The following is a 16,387-nucleotide window of genomic DNA, read 5'->3' as shown; positions in this document are numbered from 1 at the left end:
TCTGTTTGATTTCATCATTGACTCAGGAGTTGTTTAGCATCATGCTGTTTAGTGTCCATGTCTTTGTGGGTTTTGGGGGGACCTTGTTGGTGTTAATGTTTATTTTTATTCCATTGTGATCCGAGAAAGTGCATGGTAAAATTTCAGTCCTTTTAAATTGGCTTATGCTTGATTTATGGCCAATTATGTGGTCAATCTTAGAATATGTTCCATGCGGTGATGAGTAGAATGTATATTCTGTGGTCTTTGGATGGAGTGTTCCATAGGTATCAATTAAGTCCATTTGGTCAAGAGTCACATTGAGGTTCTGGATCTCATTGCTGATTTTTTGTCCTGATGATATGACTAGGGTTGTGAGTGGGGTATTAAAGTTCCCAGTTATGATGGTGTTAGAGTCAATATCTTTCTTCAGTTTTGTTGCCTTATGAAAGTTGGCACACCTATATTGGGTGCATATATGTTTAGGATAGATATTTCTTGTTGATGGAGTGAAGCTTTTATCATTATATAGTGGCCCTCTGTATCTTTTTTAATTTTTGATAGCTTAAATAGTATTTTGTCTGAAATTAGGATCGCGACTCCTCCTTTCTTTTGTGTTCCATTTGCCTGAAAATTTGTTTCCCATCCTCTTACTTTGAGTCTGTGCATGTCCTTTCTAGTGAGATGGGTCTCTTGAAGGCAGTATATTGTTGCCTGGGGATATTTTATATATTTTGCCATTCTATATCTTTTCAGTGGTGCATTTAGTCCATTCACATTCAGGCTAATTATTGAAATGTGAGAGTTCATCCCTATCATAGAGTTCTTATAGAGTTGTTGTTCTTCCACTTGGTTTTTTGTCTTTCTTTTGGTTTTGGGGTGGGATCATGTGTATTTTATTCTTTTTCCTGTACTCTTTGAAGAATGCTGTTCTTTTTTCCTTTCTTCTGTGTTTTGTACTTTCTTAAGTGTTTCATGTAGAGGTGGTTTGGTGGCAGCGTAAGTTCTTAGGGATTGGATATCTGGGAAAGATTTTAATTCTCCTTCACTGATGAATCTTAACTTGGCCGGATAGGTTATTCTTGGTTGAAATTGTTTATCTTTTAGGACTTTGAAGATAGGGCTCCAAGCTCTCCTAGCCTGCATGGTTTCTGTAGATAAATGTGCTGCTATTCTAATTGGTCTTCCACGATAGGTGATCTGGCCTTTTTCTCTTGCTGCCTTTAGGATTTTTTCTTTTATGCTTACTTTGTTTAGGCAAATTATTATGTGTCTAGGAGTTGGTCTTCTTATTTGTTGTCTTGCAGGGGTTCTCTGAATCTCTTGTGTTTGAATTTTTGCATCACTGATTAGATAAGGGAAGTTTTCTTGAATGATCTCATGGAAAGTTTGTTCCAGTGTGATCTCTGTCTCTCTTTCTGCCTGAGGAAGACCAATTACTCTTAGGTTCAGTATCTTGAAGTAATCGCTCATCTCTTGAAGGTTTTGTTCTGTCTTTTTGAGCTTGTTTTCTGTGTTTTTAAGAATTTGGGTTAGTTCTATATTTTGGTCCTCAAGCTCTGAGATTCTTTCTTCTGCTTGGGTAATTCTGCTTTCCGTGCTTATCAGTTTGTTATTTATTTCATTCACAGTATTTTTATTACTGTTATTTTAGATATCAGTTCCTTCCTAACTTCTTCTTGTCTATCCTCAATTCTTTTTAATCTCTCCATTAATGTCTTGATATCTAGGTTTGTAGTTTGGGACCAGTCATACTGGGGGCTCTTCATTGTTTGCATTCCAAAGTCAGTTTTCTCGGTGTCTGCCCTCTCAGAGGTCTGGGAGGGACCTATAGTCTTCTTTTGGTTTTTCTTCATTTATGTAGCTTTTTCTCTTTCTCCCTTTTTCCCTCCCCTTCTTTAATTCTGTTTTTCAGGGAAGGTGGGGTTGCTTTTGTTCACTTGTGCAATCTCCTATTCTTCCTTATGAGGGTCCTCTGGCTTTGTTCACTTTTGAGGTTGGAATGTGGGCTTCAGGTTGTACTTTAAGCAGTTTTGAGGTTTAATTGAGGAGGAAGTTGTGATTCAGAATCTATATGCTGATTCCAGGATCCACCAACAGGTGTATGAGCACACTGGAACCTATTTCCCACTGCCTTATAATCTGTCTGTGCAACAGTACACAGCCAGCATACTCCTAAATGGACAAAAGTCGGAACCATTTCCCCTGAAAACTGGAACAAGACAAGGTTGCCCACTCTCACCCCTCCTGTTCAATATAGTATTGGAAGTCCTGGCTAGAGGAATCAGAGAAAAGAAGGCAATCAAGGGCATCCAAATAGGAAAAGAGAATATCAAGTTATCTCTCTTTGCAGATTACATGATTGTATACTTTGAAAACCCAAGAGAATCTGTCAAAAACCTCCTTACACTGATAAAGGCCTTTGGCAAAGTCTCAGCATATAAAATAAATGTGCAAAAGACAATTGCATTTCTTTACACCAATAATAAACAAACAGAAACCCCAATAAAAAGCACAATTCCATTCATAATATCCAAAAAAAAATGAAATACTTTGGCATCTTCCTAACCAGAGACATGAAAGACCTTTACAATGAAAACTATAGAACTCTGCTCAAAGAAATCAAAGATGACACAAACAAGTGGAAAAATATCCCATGCTCATGGGTTGGAAGAATCAACATTGTGAAGATGTCCGTCTTACCTAAAGCAATCTACAGATTCAATGCAAAACCCATCAAATTACCAGCAACATTCTTCTTAGACCTAGAAAAAAACAACACAGAAATTCATATGGAAACACATACGACCAAGAATAGCCAGAACAATCCTCAGCAAAAAAAACAAAGCAGGCAGTATCACATTACCAGACTTCAAACTTTACTATAAAGCTACAATCATCAAAACAGTTTGGTACTGGCATAGGAACAGGCATATAGATCAATGGAATAGAATTGAGATTCCAAACACTAAACCTCAATTCCTCAACCAATTCATCTTCGACAAAGCCTCCACCAGCTACCACTGGGGAGAGGAGAACCTATTCAGTAAATGGTGCTGGGGAAACTGACTGACCACATGCAGAAGATTCAAACAGGACCCCTATATATCCCCATACACAAAAATGAACTTCAAATGGATCAGAGACCTAAATGTAAAACCTCAAACCATAAGAACCTTAGAAAAGGAAGGACATATGCTCATGGAAATTGGAACTGGCATCCAATTCCTGAACAAAACCTGAAACCCACAAGCCATAAGAGTTAAGATAAACAAGTAGGACCTCATTAAACTAACAAGCTTCTGCAAAGCCAAAGAAACCATCAAGAGAGCAGGGAGACAGCCTACAGACTGGGAAAAAGTACTTGCCAACTCCAGGTCTGACAAAGGCTTAACATCTTGGATCTACAAGGAACTCAAACGTGCTGAAAAGAAAAAAACAAACAATCCCATTATAAAATGGGCAAAAGATATGAACAGACACTTCACAAAGAAAGACATCTGAGCAGCAACAGACACATGAAGAAATGTTCACCCTCACTAATCATCAGGGAAATGCAAATCAAAACCACACTGAGATACCACCTAACTCCAGTCAGAATGGCAATTATCAATAACTCAAAAAATAACAGTTGCTGGAGAGGGTGTGGCGAAAAGGGAACACTTCTACACTGTTGGTAGGAGTGCAAACTGGTGCAACCTCTGTGGAAAGTAGTGTGGCAATTCCTAAAAGCTCTAAATATCAACCTTCCATATGACCCTGCAATCCCCCTACTGGGAATATACCCTGAAGAACTCAAATCACTATAAAAAAGATACCTGCACATAAATGTTTATCGCAGCATTGTTCACAATAGCAAGAACCTGGAAGCAACCATGCTGTCCATCAAAAGAGGACTGGATTAAAAAAATGTGGTACATATACACGATGGAATACTATGCAGTCATGAAAAAGAACAAAATCATGAATTTTGCAGCAACCTGGATGGAACTAGAGTCTATAATACTGAGTGACCTCTCACAGAAACAAAGATCTGAGTATCACATGTTCTCACTCATATAGTGGACCTTGATCCTCCAATGTAATACCATAAGAAAATGACTGACAGTTGTGGGAAACTATGGGGGGGAGAAGGGAGATGGGATTAAGGGTAATAAACATCTGTCAGGGGACAGGGAGACACCTCTTATCCACAAGGGTGCCTGAACAAAGCATATTTGTATACCTAACTCTTAACTGTACCCCACAATCTCATAATAAAAAATATTGATTATAAAAAGAAAAAAAAAGATTTTTGAGGCTAACTGGTGTGCCCTGGTACAACCCCATCCAGAGTATCTGTCCTTCACTCCCCTAAAATTCATTTGCTGAAATCTCAACTCCCAGTATCTTAGAATGTAACCACATTCAGAAGTCATTAAAATGAGGTCATTGACTGGATGCAGTGGCTCAACCCTGTAATCCCAGGACTTTGTGAGGCCAAGGCGAGAGGATTGTCTGAGCCCAGGAGTTCTAGACCAGCCTGGGCAACTTGGTGAGCCCTTGTCTCTACACCACACCAAAAAAAAATAGCTGGGCATGGTAGCACTCATCTGTAGTTCCAGCTACTTGGAAAACTGAGGCTGAAGGATCACCTGAGCCCAGAAGGTTGACACTGGGGTGGTCATGAGCATGCCACTGCACTCCCGCCTGGGCAACAGAGTGAGATTCTGACAAAAAAAAAAAAAAAAGAAAAATGAGGTCATTAAGGTGGGATCTTCATCCAATACGACTGGTGCTCCATACGAAGAGAGAGAGACACCAGGAGTATGTCAGGATGAGACTGAGAGAGAACCCTGTGAAGAAGCAATAAGAGTACAGTCATCTCAAGTCAAAGAGGAAGGACTCAGCAGCAGCTAGCCATGCCGGTGCCTTGATCTTGGACTTCCAGTCTCCAAAACTGAAATAAATTTCTGCTGTTGAAGCCACCCAGTATGTAAGATTTTGTTATGGCAACCTTAGCAAACTAATACAGCATCCTTCCCTGTATCAGGATAGCTTGGTAAATATGCAGGAGACAATGGGAGTTAGATAACCTTGAGAAAGAGTTCCCAAGGGAGCTCATCCTTGTGTGTGTTTAAGAATTTGAATTGTTTTTTTGTTTTTTTTTTTGAGTTGGAGTCTCACTCTGTCGCCCAGACTTGGAGTGCAATGGCACACTACCGGTCACAGCAGCCTCGACCAGCTGGGCTCCCGCAATCCTTCCACCTCAGCCATCCAAGTAGCCTGAACTACAGGCGCGTGCTATTACGCCCAGCTAATTTTTGATTTATTGTAGAGAAGAGGTCTCGCCAAGTTGTTCAGGTGGGTCTCGATCCCGCAGACTCAGGCAATCCACTCACCTTGGCCTCCCAAAGTGCTGGGATTACAGACTGAGCCACCGAACCTGACCAAGAATTTGGATTTTGACAAAGATAGAGCACTGGGCGGGAGGCTAGACTAATTGGCCTCCAATGACTTTTCCAACACATAGATTCTATGGCTTTTTTTCTCTACAAACTTCAATTTCTCCATGGAAGAGAATTGTCATTGCCATAATTAAATATGGTCTCCTAACTAGAAATTAAAAGTAAAATGAAAATTGTTTTATTTTATTTTAAAAGACAGGGTCTGGCTCTGTCACCCAGGCTGGAGTGCATGGGCACAATCAAGGTTCACCATAGCCTTGAACTAGGCTCAAGCAATCTTTCTGCTTCAGCCTCCAGAGTTGCTGGAACTACAGGTGCACACCACCATACCCAACTTTTTTTTTTTTTTTGTACAGCGAGGTCTTGCTATGTTGCCCAGGCTGGTCTAAACTCCCAGGCTCAGACAATCCTCCCACCTCGGGCTCCCAAAGAGGTGGTATTAAAGGCCTGAGCAACTATGCCTGGCCAACAAAATGTATTTAAAGACGTTTGCTTGACTCCCTCTAGTCTTTGATTTCTTAATTTCTCAAACACAAGGTCCCTCACTGCTGCCATTATGTTTTCTCCCATTTTTGGACACGAGTATTCGAAACGGGTCTTAAAGGGCAGATAGGATCTTACCAAATGGGAAGAGAAGGGCTAGAGGTTGTCTTTCTTGGGTGAGCAGGAGGTTGATGTCCCCATCTCCACTGTCAGAGTCACAGAGAGGTGAGATGGTCTTTGAACAGCTGCAGTTACCACAAGGAAATGGCATTCCAGAATCTCTCTCCAGGTTTAAGGATCTGCAGAACTGCTGCTAACTGTGCTGGTTCTGCAGAGTCACTCAGGGAACTGATCTGCATTAATTTAACAGCAAGCCTAAATAATCCTGTTGAGAGGGAGAAAAAATTAGCAAGAACAATGGCTATTGCTAATTCAACATTTTCATTTTTGGGGAATACATTCTGTTTCTAAGATGATCAGGAACATTTCCAAATTGTTTTACAAAAGCTGCTGCTGAGAGAACCCATCACATGATAAACGGTGTCCTTGCTCTTTTGTCCCTGGCTTTCCTGTAGTAAAAGCACTAATGAATAGTACATGTCCCAAAATGTAAAACATACTTTGATTTTAAAAGTCAACATGTGCACTTAAAAATGATAATTTTGTTATGTACAGGATATATTTTAGCACAGTTTTTAAAGGTAACACAAAGTTTGAATCATGTAAGATAACACCTGTAGGCACACCTGCCTTCTGAGAGAGTAGGTAGACACAGGTTAATAGAACCACTTAAGACAGCACGATGGGACAGGCATGAATGGGAGGCTGAGAATTCAACCATTTGCACCCAAAAAGATGTCAATGTCTTGATGCCAAGAATGATACTCAGTATGAATTTATCTGTAAAACACTAGTTATGTTGCCTTAGTGGATTTCACAAAGTTGCACTCTTTACTGTTTAAATCATTTTTCTACACGCCTACTGTTTCTGAAGAAGAAGGTCAAGGCCCAGGGTGGAGATCCAACCTCCAGATGTTGTGGCTCATGCTGTCAGAACCAAATTCACCCTTTCCACTTGGACAGTCTCTCAACAATAGCACGTGATTAGAAAAGAGGATGGCTCCATTCCAGAAAAAGCCTTCTGTTCTGTGTTTGCCTTAAGGGTATGATGTTCTGTTTTGTCCCCAATGCAAAGTGGTAACAAACTACAACGATTATACACTTGCTGTATGCAAAGCATACCACTTGGTCTTGTGGCTACGACAGAACAAAAAAAAAAAACACATACTTCTGCCATCATCAGGCTTGGAATCTGGATGGGTTGACAAAACATGTTTCTAATTAGGAAGGGTTACCCTGAGGAGATTACCAGTGAAGATTAATTACAAGGATTTTTCTTGAAGTGCCAAAACTGTTTCCCTCAGTTAATATTTCAACCACTTGTCATCTATTTTGTAACACGATTTTGACTTAAAATTCAAATCCCAACAACAGAAACAACATTTTTCAAATAATTAGATCGATTTGTAATTTAGTGAGTCTGATTTTCTTTTAAATATGCCACAAAATGTAAGTCAGATTTGTTTTCCTCCTCCCAGGATGATTGTTCCTGGCCCGGTCCTTAACACCAGAGAGACACTCCAACACTGCTAGTGATTTGGGGCTTTATTTGTGAGCTGGGTAAGTCTCCTAACACTTCATTACAGCCACATGATAAGTTACCAGAGGAAGCTTCTGTGGGTGGAGTTGGCTGCCATATGCACTATTGTCTACCTCATGGATCAAAAACAATAGCACATACAGAAAACATTTACTGGATACTTCTTCTAAGTGCTTTTCTCCTTTAATCGTCACTAGGTGCTATTATTAATCCCATTTTACTGATGAGGAAACTGAGGCACACAGTTTGGATCATTTGTTCATGATCTCCCAGCTAGAAAGTCATGAAAGCAGGTTTGAACACAACCTGAGTTCTTCCCACCAGCCTGTCCCAGATTTCGGCCTGGGAGATGCTGATATCTCCCAACACCAAATATATATCTCAAATTGAGCCATAGGACTTACTTTCTTTGGTTGCAATGATGCTGAAGAAGGGCTTTTAAGAAAACATCTGCATTCCTCATTTCCTACTCTCTGACAAGACTCTGAATCCCCGCCCCTGGGGAGGGCTGAAGTATATGTTCTTCCTCTTTTTGCTCTCCCTCGTTCCCTGGAAAACAAGAGCATCAAAATAGCTTGGACGGTTCCTGTGTCTTTCTTCCCTCAATTCATAGTCTTTATCTAATTTCCTGGCAATTTTCATTTCATTGAACGTATTTTTATAGCTGGGTCACCTCAAAATGCATGTGTGTATGTGAGTGTGAGTGTGTGTGTGTGTGTGTGTGTGTGTGTGTGTGTGTGTGTGTGTGTGTGTGTGTGTATACATATATATTAATTCATGAGGCTTAATAATGCATGCCATACAAATATGTCATAAAAAAGTATTCCTCACTGTGGTTTCAACACATTTCAGTTTGTTCAAGGATTTTATTTGATTAAAGGAAATTAATTTAGAAAGTGCTTTTCTTTCTTAAAAAGTGTTTTACTCTCCCAGTTGCATTTTTGTAAGCACTCCCTTTCTCAGCTACACAATATAAACAGATTTTTAAAGCAGATTTCCTTTGCTGTGTTCTTTCGGCAATGTTTCCATTTCCTATAGGCATTCCCATGGGAAACTACTGTCTGTGTTAATTAAAATTGCCAGTTAGAAATATAGAACTTTCATAGAACCATCAGCATAGGCCTCTCTGTTCTAGAGAACAGCTTTATATTTCTCTAGCTCTTCTAACAGTAGCCTATTTTTATTTCTTTGTGTTACTTGATGTTGCCAGTTACAAATGCAGTGGAACTGGATCACAACCTACAGATTCTGCTCTGATAGCAATCAAAGCATAACCACAGAAAAAAGTTCGTGTGATATCTTCCAGCTGTCAACTTGTTCACTAGCCCCAACTTTAAAGCGTATCAATCTATAAACCTTGACAGTGTTTATTCATTACTTGGCAGATATTGATCAACAATAGAATCTTAAGCATTACTCAAAGCAATAGATATAAAATGTACATGTATATGTGGTAGGCGTTAGACCTGTTTCCTAAAATGCAATTCTCCACTTCTAGCCACAAGGCAGGACTGCGCATTCCATCCCTCTGAAGTTAGGCATGACCTTCTTACTGGTTTGGCCAATGAAATGTGAATGAAAGTGACATGTGCCACTTTCAAATGGAAATAATAACTTCCAGTGATGGATTACCAGCTTCTCTTTGTCTGCGCAAGGATTATGGGAGCTCAACTTGATATTGATGTGCTCATTTTGATATAAAGCAGTCGAGGATGCTGAGCTGGAAAAACAGCTGTCCTGGGAGGCCTCCTGACCCACAACAAACTTTGCACTAATGAGAAACAAACTTCTGTTGTTTGGTGGTGATTGTTACAGCAGTATAACCTTGCCCATCCTGACTAATACAGTATTGTGTGTGATCTGTGACTTCCATCATACTGAAACCCAGAGCCGTTTGTGCAATTTCTGAGTAAACTAATCAACTTGCTCTGTAAATGGCCAAATATCAGTTTAACCATCTCATCTTGAAAATGAGTACTAATATGTCATTACAAGGACTGGGAAAGATGATTTGCACAAATCAGTGTACATTTTCTTTACTGATAGAAAAGCAAGTGATGACACATCTTGATGATCAATTATCAATTTCCCTTGCACATAAAGGGCAGCCCATTATATCTTGTAAACAAAAAACCTACTTTAGCTAAATTATTTCTGAAAATAGAATATAGACAGACAAAACATACAAAGCAGTTTCCAGTTATTTCATACCAGCATAAAAATCCTTAACAGAAGGCTTGTGAGCACACTTTCTGTGAACAAAAGGGGCACCCCTCATTTGAGCTACTTGGACACTGTCCCCTTCCAAAGCTGCACACATCTGAAAGAACAACTTTCTCTCCCAGATGGCATGGACTCCATTTCCCCCAACCTTCTCTGTCAATCACCTTCATGGTAGGCAGAATTGGACCTTCCAAATATGTTCTCCAGGAACCAGAAAGTTTAGGCTCCCAAAGTACATTCTTCTCCGCACATGGGATATTTGAACTACATGGATGGGAAAAAACTGTTCAGAAAAATAAGAACTAACCCTTTGAAATTCTAACCACACCATTTTTGAGGTTAAGAGAAAAGCTCAATTGGCTTTTCCTTCCTTCATTGCAAATCGAAAATTCCTTTTTCAACCAAGTTGATATAAGAAATATCATATTGAGAGGTACAAGAAAAACAGTTTCTGAGTTCTGGTATACCTGCACAAATGCCAGAAGATATTATGATCAAACGTCTATATTGAGATCAACCTGCACCATGAGGCGCTCACAGAAACATCTTGATTACAATACACATGATCCAGTCAGTGTACAAGCAGCCCCACTTGTGAATGGTAAGAAACTTAGAGAGCAGCCATCAATCTGGGGCATCTAATCCTGAAACTTAATATGGTTTGAATAGTTCATTCAAAGGCAACTTATTAGGTCACAGATCTGCATTTTGACATATGGGAAGTTATTAAAAATCATATGTATCATTTGATTACATTTTTATAAAGCTTCGTGTATGTCCAGTTTTTCTTAAGTTAAAAGAAGATAACTATTTTTCACATTTTCTGGAGATCTGAGCAGTGAAATTAGAGAAATTTCCACTTTCCTCCTTTTAACTTGCTGTGTTGTGTGAACTTTTTACATGGAGAAGGTGTTGCTTTTATAAACAAAGAAGTTTTAGGGGGAAGAAAAGCAAGTCATGAGGGAAAAGTTTTAATGTTAACTTGATTTAATTTTCAAGTCATTCCTTTCTGTCTTCTGTCTAGTTGTCGATTGTTGATGTGGGAAATGAAATTGTTCAGTATACATCATTCATTGGGTGGGTTATGAGAATGTCTCATGTATCTGTGACAATTTAGAATTTTTAAGACTGACTATTCTTCTCTCAAAGTAAATTTGTAAACTGGATGGAGTATAATCTCCCTTTGTTAGTTTAAGCTGGTCTAATGGAAGGACAAGGAACAAATCTCTCATGATGTTTTACAGAATTTTTCTCTGTCTGCTTTTAATGAAACATCCTATCATAATTCAAAAAGCAACTAAGTTTCTCAGACATAATCAACAAGTGGATTGTTAGCCTTTACTTTGCTATTTCTTTACTGAGAAACACATATTTCACTCTACGAGGGTCTCCATAGCCCTTTGCCCTTTATTTAAGGATAGTAGAAGAAAATCTTTATTCTCAAAAATATGTGCCATTTTCACCTTTAAGTTAAATGCAAAGACACAGAAATTTTACTTTTACCTGAAAATATTAAGATATAAATCCCTTAAAGGTGGGTATCTTTCTGATTACCCTCACAGCATATGGCAGAGACCCAATAGCCTTTTGATTGAATAGATGGAATTAAACGCCAATGAACTTCAGGAATTCCTTCTTTAAGGTATTAGGCAGCTAATTACATCATCAATGGCTAAAGAGACATGTTGGGCAGAATGTTTGTCCTGCCTATGATGACATGGTGACATCCCATGAAAATCATTCCAGTGACTACCTGTAAAGTATTTCAGATAACATACGAGTGTCCTAGAGAATAATATATCCTTTCTGAGAAATTTCACAATGAGCGAAATCTGATTTTGAGACTGGGTACATACAAGAGTAGCCCTCCCTTTTCCCCCCTCCCCACCATCCCAATTCTTCTGACTGGAACAATAACTAGCATAATAAGTAAAGGTTTCAACTTATTCATACCAACAGAGAGGAGTTAAAAAGAAGTTTTCACTATTTATCCCAGAAAAGAATTGATAATAGAAAAACCTCAGATACTCTTGCTGATCTTGAAGCTCTAATCCAGACAAACTTGAACACAGAGAATAATAACACATTAACTGTACTCATACAAGCACTCCTTTCTTTCTTATTTCCTTCTAGGGCAGAACTTATCCTGAATTTCTTTAATTAATTAAGATTTCATGGAAACTAAAGAGAAACAACAAAGGTCTAGACAACATGCCAAGATGATCACTAGACACTTCACAGATTAGTCATTGAACCAAACTGAACATTTGGAAATATTATTTTTGTGTAAAATATCACTCCCTGTTGTACCACCAGAGATTTACAAACTATTAAGAAATATTAGGCTTACTAAGTAAATTTTTTTGATTTTGCCAATGAATTCAGTCTGAGGGCTAAGTCTGCATGTGCTGGATACTTACAGTTTGAAATTACACTGTTATCCCTAAATCAACCAAAACAAATGCTTTCCTAATTTACAGATTTGTTACTGTGAATCCCATGACTTACTAAAGCTGGATATGTCATAAAAGGATGAATCACTTTAGTGAATCTGACAAATGTCTTAGTTTAAGCAACATAAAAATCTACCACTATAGAGAAAGACCCAAACAGACAAAGACAAACAGAAAGTACGGAAAAGTGTCCCTAAAAGTCAGTTCAGAAAGGATGACAAAGAATTTTTTATCCTGGGATTTGTCTCTGGAAAGATCGTGCATGTGTACAAGAACTCAGACTCCATCTGTTGCTTCAGAGCCAACAGGCTTTATTGTATTGACTTTGTGCTCTTATCTGACGGCAATAAATTCTCACCAGTGAAACACCAGCTTAGCCAGTGACCCCTGCTGTTCAAATCAGACAATGGAGAGGTCTTTCTTCTCGGGGGACACTCTGTGGCTTGTGCCCCGCCCTCTATGAATGGCCTTGGGTTTTTGCTGGTTCCATTCAGGAATTCCTAATGTGAGCAATTAGGAGACACTTTATTTCAAGGGTCCCATCAGCAGTTGCAACACATCAGTGAGCAATAAACTACTAGCACCCCAGAAAGAGGCAGGGAAAGTTGGGAAGAGAGAGGCAGGAGAGTGGAAAGCACCAATAAAGAGTTTTGTATTTAAGAGAGCAAAATAGACTAGGTGTACACAGTCGACACAAATTTCAATTTTTTGAACCCAAGGATGAAGGAATTTCTACTGGTCCAACAAATTTGTGCTGTAAATGAAAGCTTGCTGGGAAGGATGTGCGCACTAACCAGAAACGGAATTTCCTTTCTAGAGGTCGCTGATCTGCCCCCAGGTTTGTTTGTTTGTTTGTTTGTTTTGAGTTGGAGTCTCACTTGGTCGCCCAGGTTGGAGTGCAGTGGCACACTCACGGTCACCCTAGCGTCGCCTGCTGGGCTCAGGAGATCCTTCCATCTCAGTCTTCCAAGTAGCCGAAACTACAGGTGCGCGCTACCATACCCAGCTAATTTTTTATTTATTGTAAAGATGAGGTCTCGCCAAGTTGCCCAGGCTGTTTTCGAACCCATGGGCTCAGTCAATCCCTTCACCTCAGTCTCCCAAAGTGCTGGGATTACAGGCTTGAGCCACCGCGCCCGGCCTGCCCCCCAGATTTTAAGTAGAAGTCCCTCAGGGATGCCAATAGTATATACCATGCTCTGGCCCCCATCCCTTCTCCCGGAATGTCGAGGACGGTTTTCTCATTCGAGGAATGGAATAAACACAAGCTGGTGTCTCCCAAGGCAAACCACAGACAGCCTCTATGTTGTGGCCTCCATCTTTACCTGAGGGAAGCATATCATACAGGTTTATCGGTTCATTCCCAGTCAGTTGTTGACTAAGACACTCGTGGGGCCAGAGAACAGCAAGGAAACGTTCTGTTGCAGCAGTAGATTGTCCTTGTAGGGGTTATCGTTTTCTCATTTTGGAGTGTGGATTTTTTAAAAGTCAATTTCTGCGGAACTCCAAATGTGTCCATTCTCAATGAGCAAGTTTGCTGTACTTAGGACAAAGAGGACTTGAGAACTTGAAGGGGTTCACACCGGCTTCAAATCCACCAACCAAATTGCTCACACAGACCCAGGCAATTACGGTTCTCCCCCCACCTTCCGTGGGCTCCTTCGAGGCCAGGAGGGGGAGGACTCCGGGAATGCTCCTGCTTTGCCCCCGGGGAACCGTCGTCCCGCGCCCTGCCGGCCCCAATCTGCGCCCCTCCTGGCAAAAAGGGGGCTCTGAGCCCCGCGTGGGCCTTGGCGGGTGTGGCCGGGCCGAGCCTCCCTGGACCCCTGGTTTGCTTTCCCAGCTCCTGTGTGGGGCCCGATGACCCTCGAAGCCTTGAAGGAGCTGAGCGCAGGAGCTTGGGAGAGGAGCTGGCAAGCTGTTCGCCCTCGGGCTGGGAGGCAAAGGCCAAAGGTGGCAGGCCCTGGTCTCCTCCAAAATACGCATGCGAAAACCGCTAAGGTCGGAGGGGTGGAAGGCCACGTGGAGGCGCGCGGCTGCCGGGGCGGGGCCCCCACCCCGGGCGACGGCGCTAGGGGCTACCGGACAGCGGCAGGAAGCGTCGCCCCGTGGGCAGAGGGGACGGAGCGCGCAAAACAGTCAACCCCACGCCCGACTCGGAAAACGCAAGCGATCGCGGAAGCCCAGCCGCGTAAAGGAAGCTGACGAGCAACCCTGGAGGGACAACCTCTGTTTGGGGAACTGGCGCCCCCAGATGGCTGCCGCGAATCCCACGGAAATGTTCGGGCACGCGCACTGCGCGGCCCCACCCGGAGCAGAGATGGCCCGGGTGCCCGGTCCCAGGGCGAGGAGGTGACGTCGCCCCCCGGCCGCCCTGCGCGGGGATGAAAGCCAAGCAATCGCGCTGCTGGAGACACCCAGCAGGTCAGGACGCGTCCCCAAGGCCAGCTGGGCCCTGATTTTACCGAGGCACACGTAGCGCCAGCGGCGGTGTCACCTGCTGCGTGACCTGATTCAAGTGACTTAACCCCTCCGTGCCTCAGTTTCCTCCTGACTATTTCTGCGCAAGATGATAATCACGCCCGCCTTCTGCGTGGCAGCGAGGCTTTCGGGAGACAGGGCCGTCGTCGGTCAGGCAGTGAGGACAGCCTCTTAGCGATGGCTCGGGTCGCCCCTCTGGGTGCTTTTCCAGGGCCCTGCCTAGGTAACTGCCTTAATCTCGGCTCCGGAGTCGCTGTAACGGCTCGATGCCCCCAAGGAGACCGTGCATTTTAATAATGAACCTAGAAACCCTCAAATCCCGAGCATTCCAAGCTAAAGGAAAGAGGGTAAGTCGGTGGTGTGGACACGGGGAGCTGAGCAGCTTGTTCCCAATTAGAGGCTGCCACTGCTTGCAGCCGGCGATGGAGGATGTGGGTTAAGAAGCTGGCATATCACGCATCCTGTTCTCTCCCTCTTGTTTTTTATCCTCGGAAATAAGGGTCCACACGCTTTCATTGTACTCCTCGCAAGTGGGGGGATGGGAGGAGGCTGGCCTGCCCCAGCTCTTCTCGGATGCAGAGCAGACCCCGGGACGGGGCAATGTCCGAGTCTGAGAGTGAGGGTGAGGGGTCCTGCCGGCCCAGAAACTTTTGTAGCCAGCACAGGTTGAAACAAGAAGCCAGAGGGTTCTGGGGAAACTGGGGGCACTTTCCCTGTCTCTCGGATGTCTTCCATTGCCCCAACCACGGGCTGTCGAGGCTCTTCCGTAGACCTGCAACCCTGGGGTGGGATGGTGTGTGTCGCCGTGTGTGTGGTCTGGACCCACGCCACCGCCGGGGACCCAAGAGCAGCCCGCTGTAAGCAGCATGCGGGACTTCAGTTCACCGTGGAGAGGACACCGACCACCGCTCGCCCCGGGGCTTGGGGGAATAGAGTCTCGGTCCCTAAAACGGGCAGGTGCTAAGTGGGCAGGGAGGGGGTACCCATGAGCCCTCTGCCGCAAAGGCAAAAGTCCGTGGCGGGTTGGCGTCAACTGCAAGGATCGGAGAAGCCCTGGGAACGCGAGGGCTCTCCGGGAGCGATGAGTTCGGGCTCCGCAAGGCGTCGCCTCGGGGCCGCGCCACGTGCGAGCATCTCAGGGACCTCGGCCGCGGCGGCGCGCCGGGACGGCCACCCCGCGTCCCCATCCGTGCGATTGTCACACAGACGTGGGTCCCCGCCCGCGTCCCGACCCTGCGGGAGATTATTTCTCTCTTCCCAGCGATCAGCTCGTCCCGCGGGGAGGCGCTTGACGGGTCTCGAGTCAGAGACAGATGGGAATGGGAGTGAGGAGCGAATGGAGGGGGGGAAGAAGCAGCAGCCGTGGAGCGAGGCTGCTTGGCGCGGGTGCGGGGAGGAGCCGCCACGGGCCGGGCGCCCAGGCGGGTCGAAGATGGGGATGGAGACTCCAGCACGATTCCCGGCGCCCCCTGGTGGCAATCGCCGCAGTGCGGGCTCCCAAAACAAGGCCGCGGGGCGCGCGCGGCGCCGGGGCTCCCGGCCGTCCCCGGAGTGCAGAGGCACCTCGCTCAAACGAGCCGGATCGGCTTCGGGCTTCTTGAGCGCCCAGCAGGGGAATCTGCGGGGCGGAGGCGACCCCGGGGGGAGGATGTTGAGGTGGG

The sequence above is a fragment of the Carlito syrichta genome, unplaced genomic scaffold (genome assembly GCF_000164805.1).
Source record: "Carlito syrichta isolate Samal-C Ts95f unplaced genomic scaffold, Tarsius_syrichta-2.0.1 Scaffold314788, whole genome shotgun sequence".
Lineage (NCBI taxonomy): Eukaryota > Metazoa > Chordata > Mammalia > Primates > Tarsiidae > Carlito > Carlito syrichta.
Note: the sequence above shows the minus strand (reverse complement) of the source record.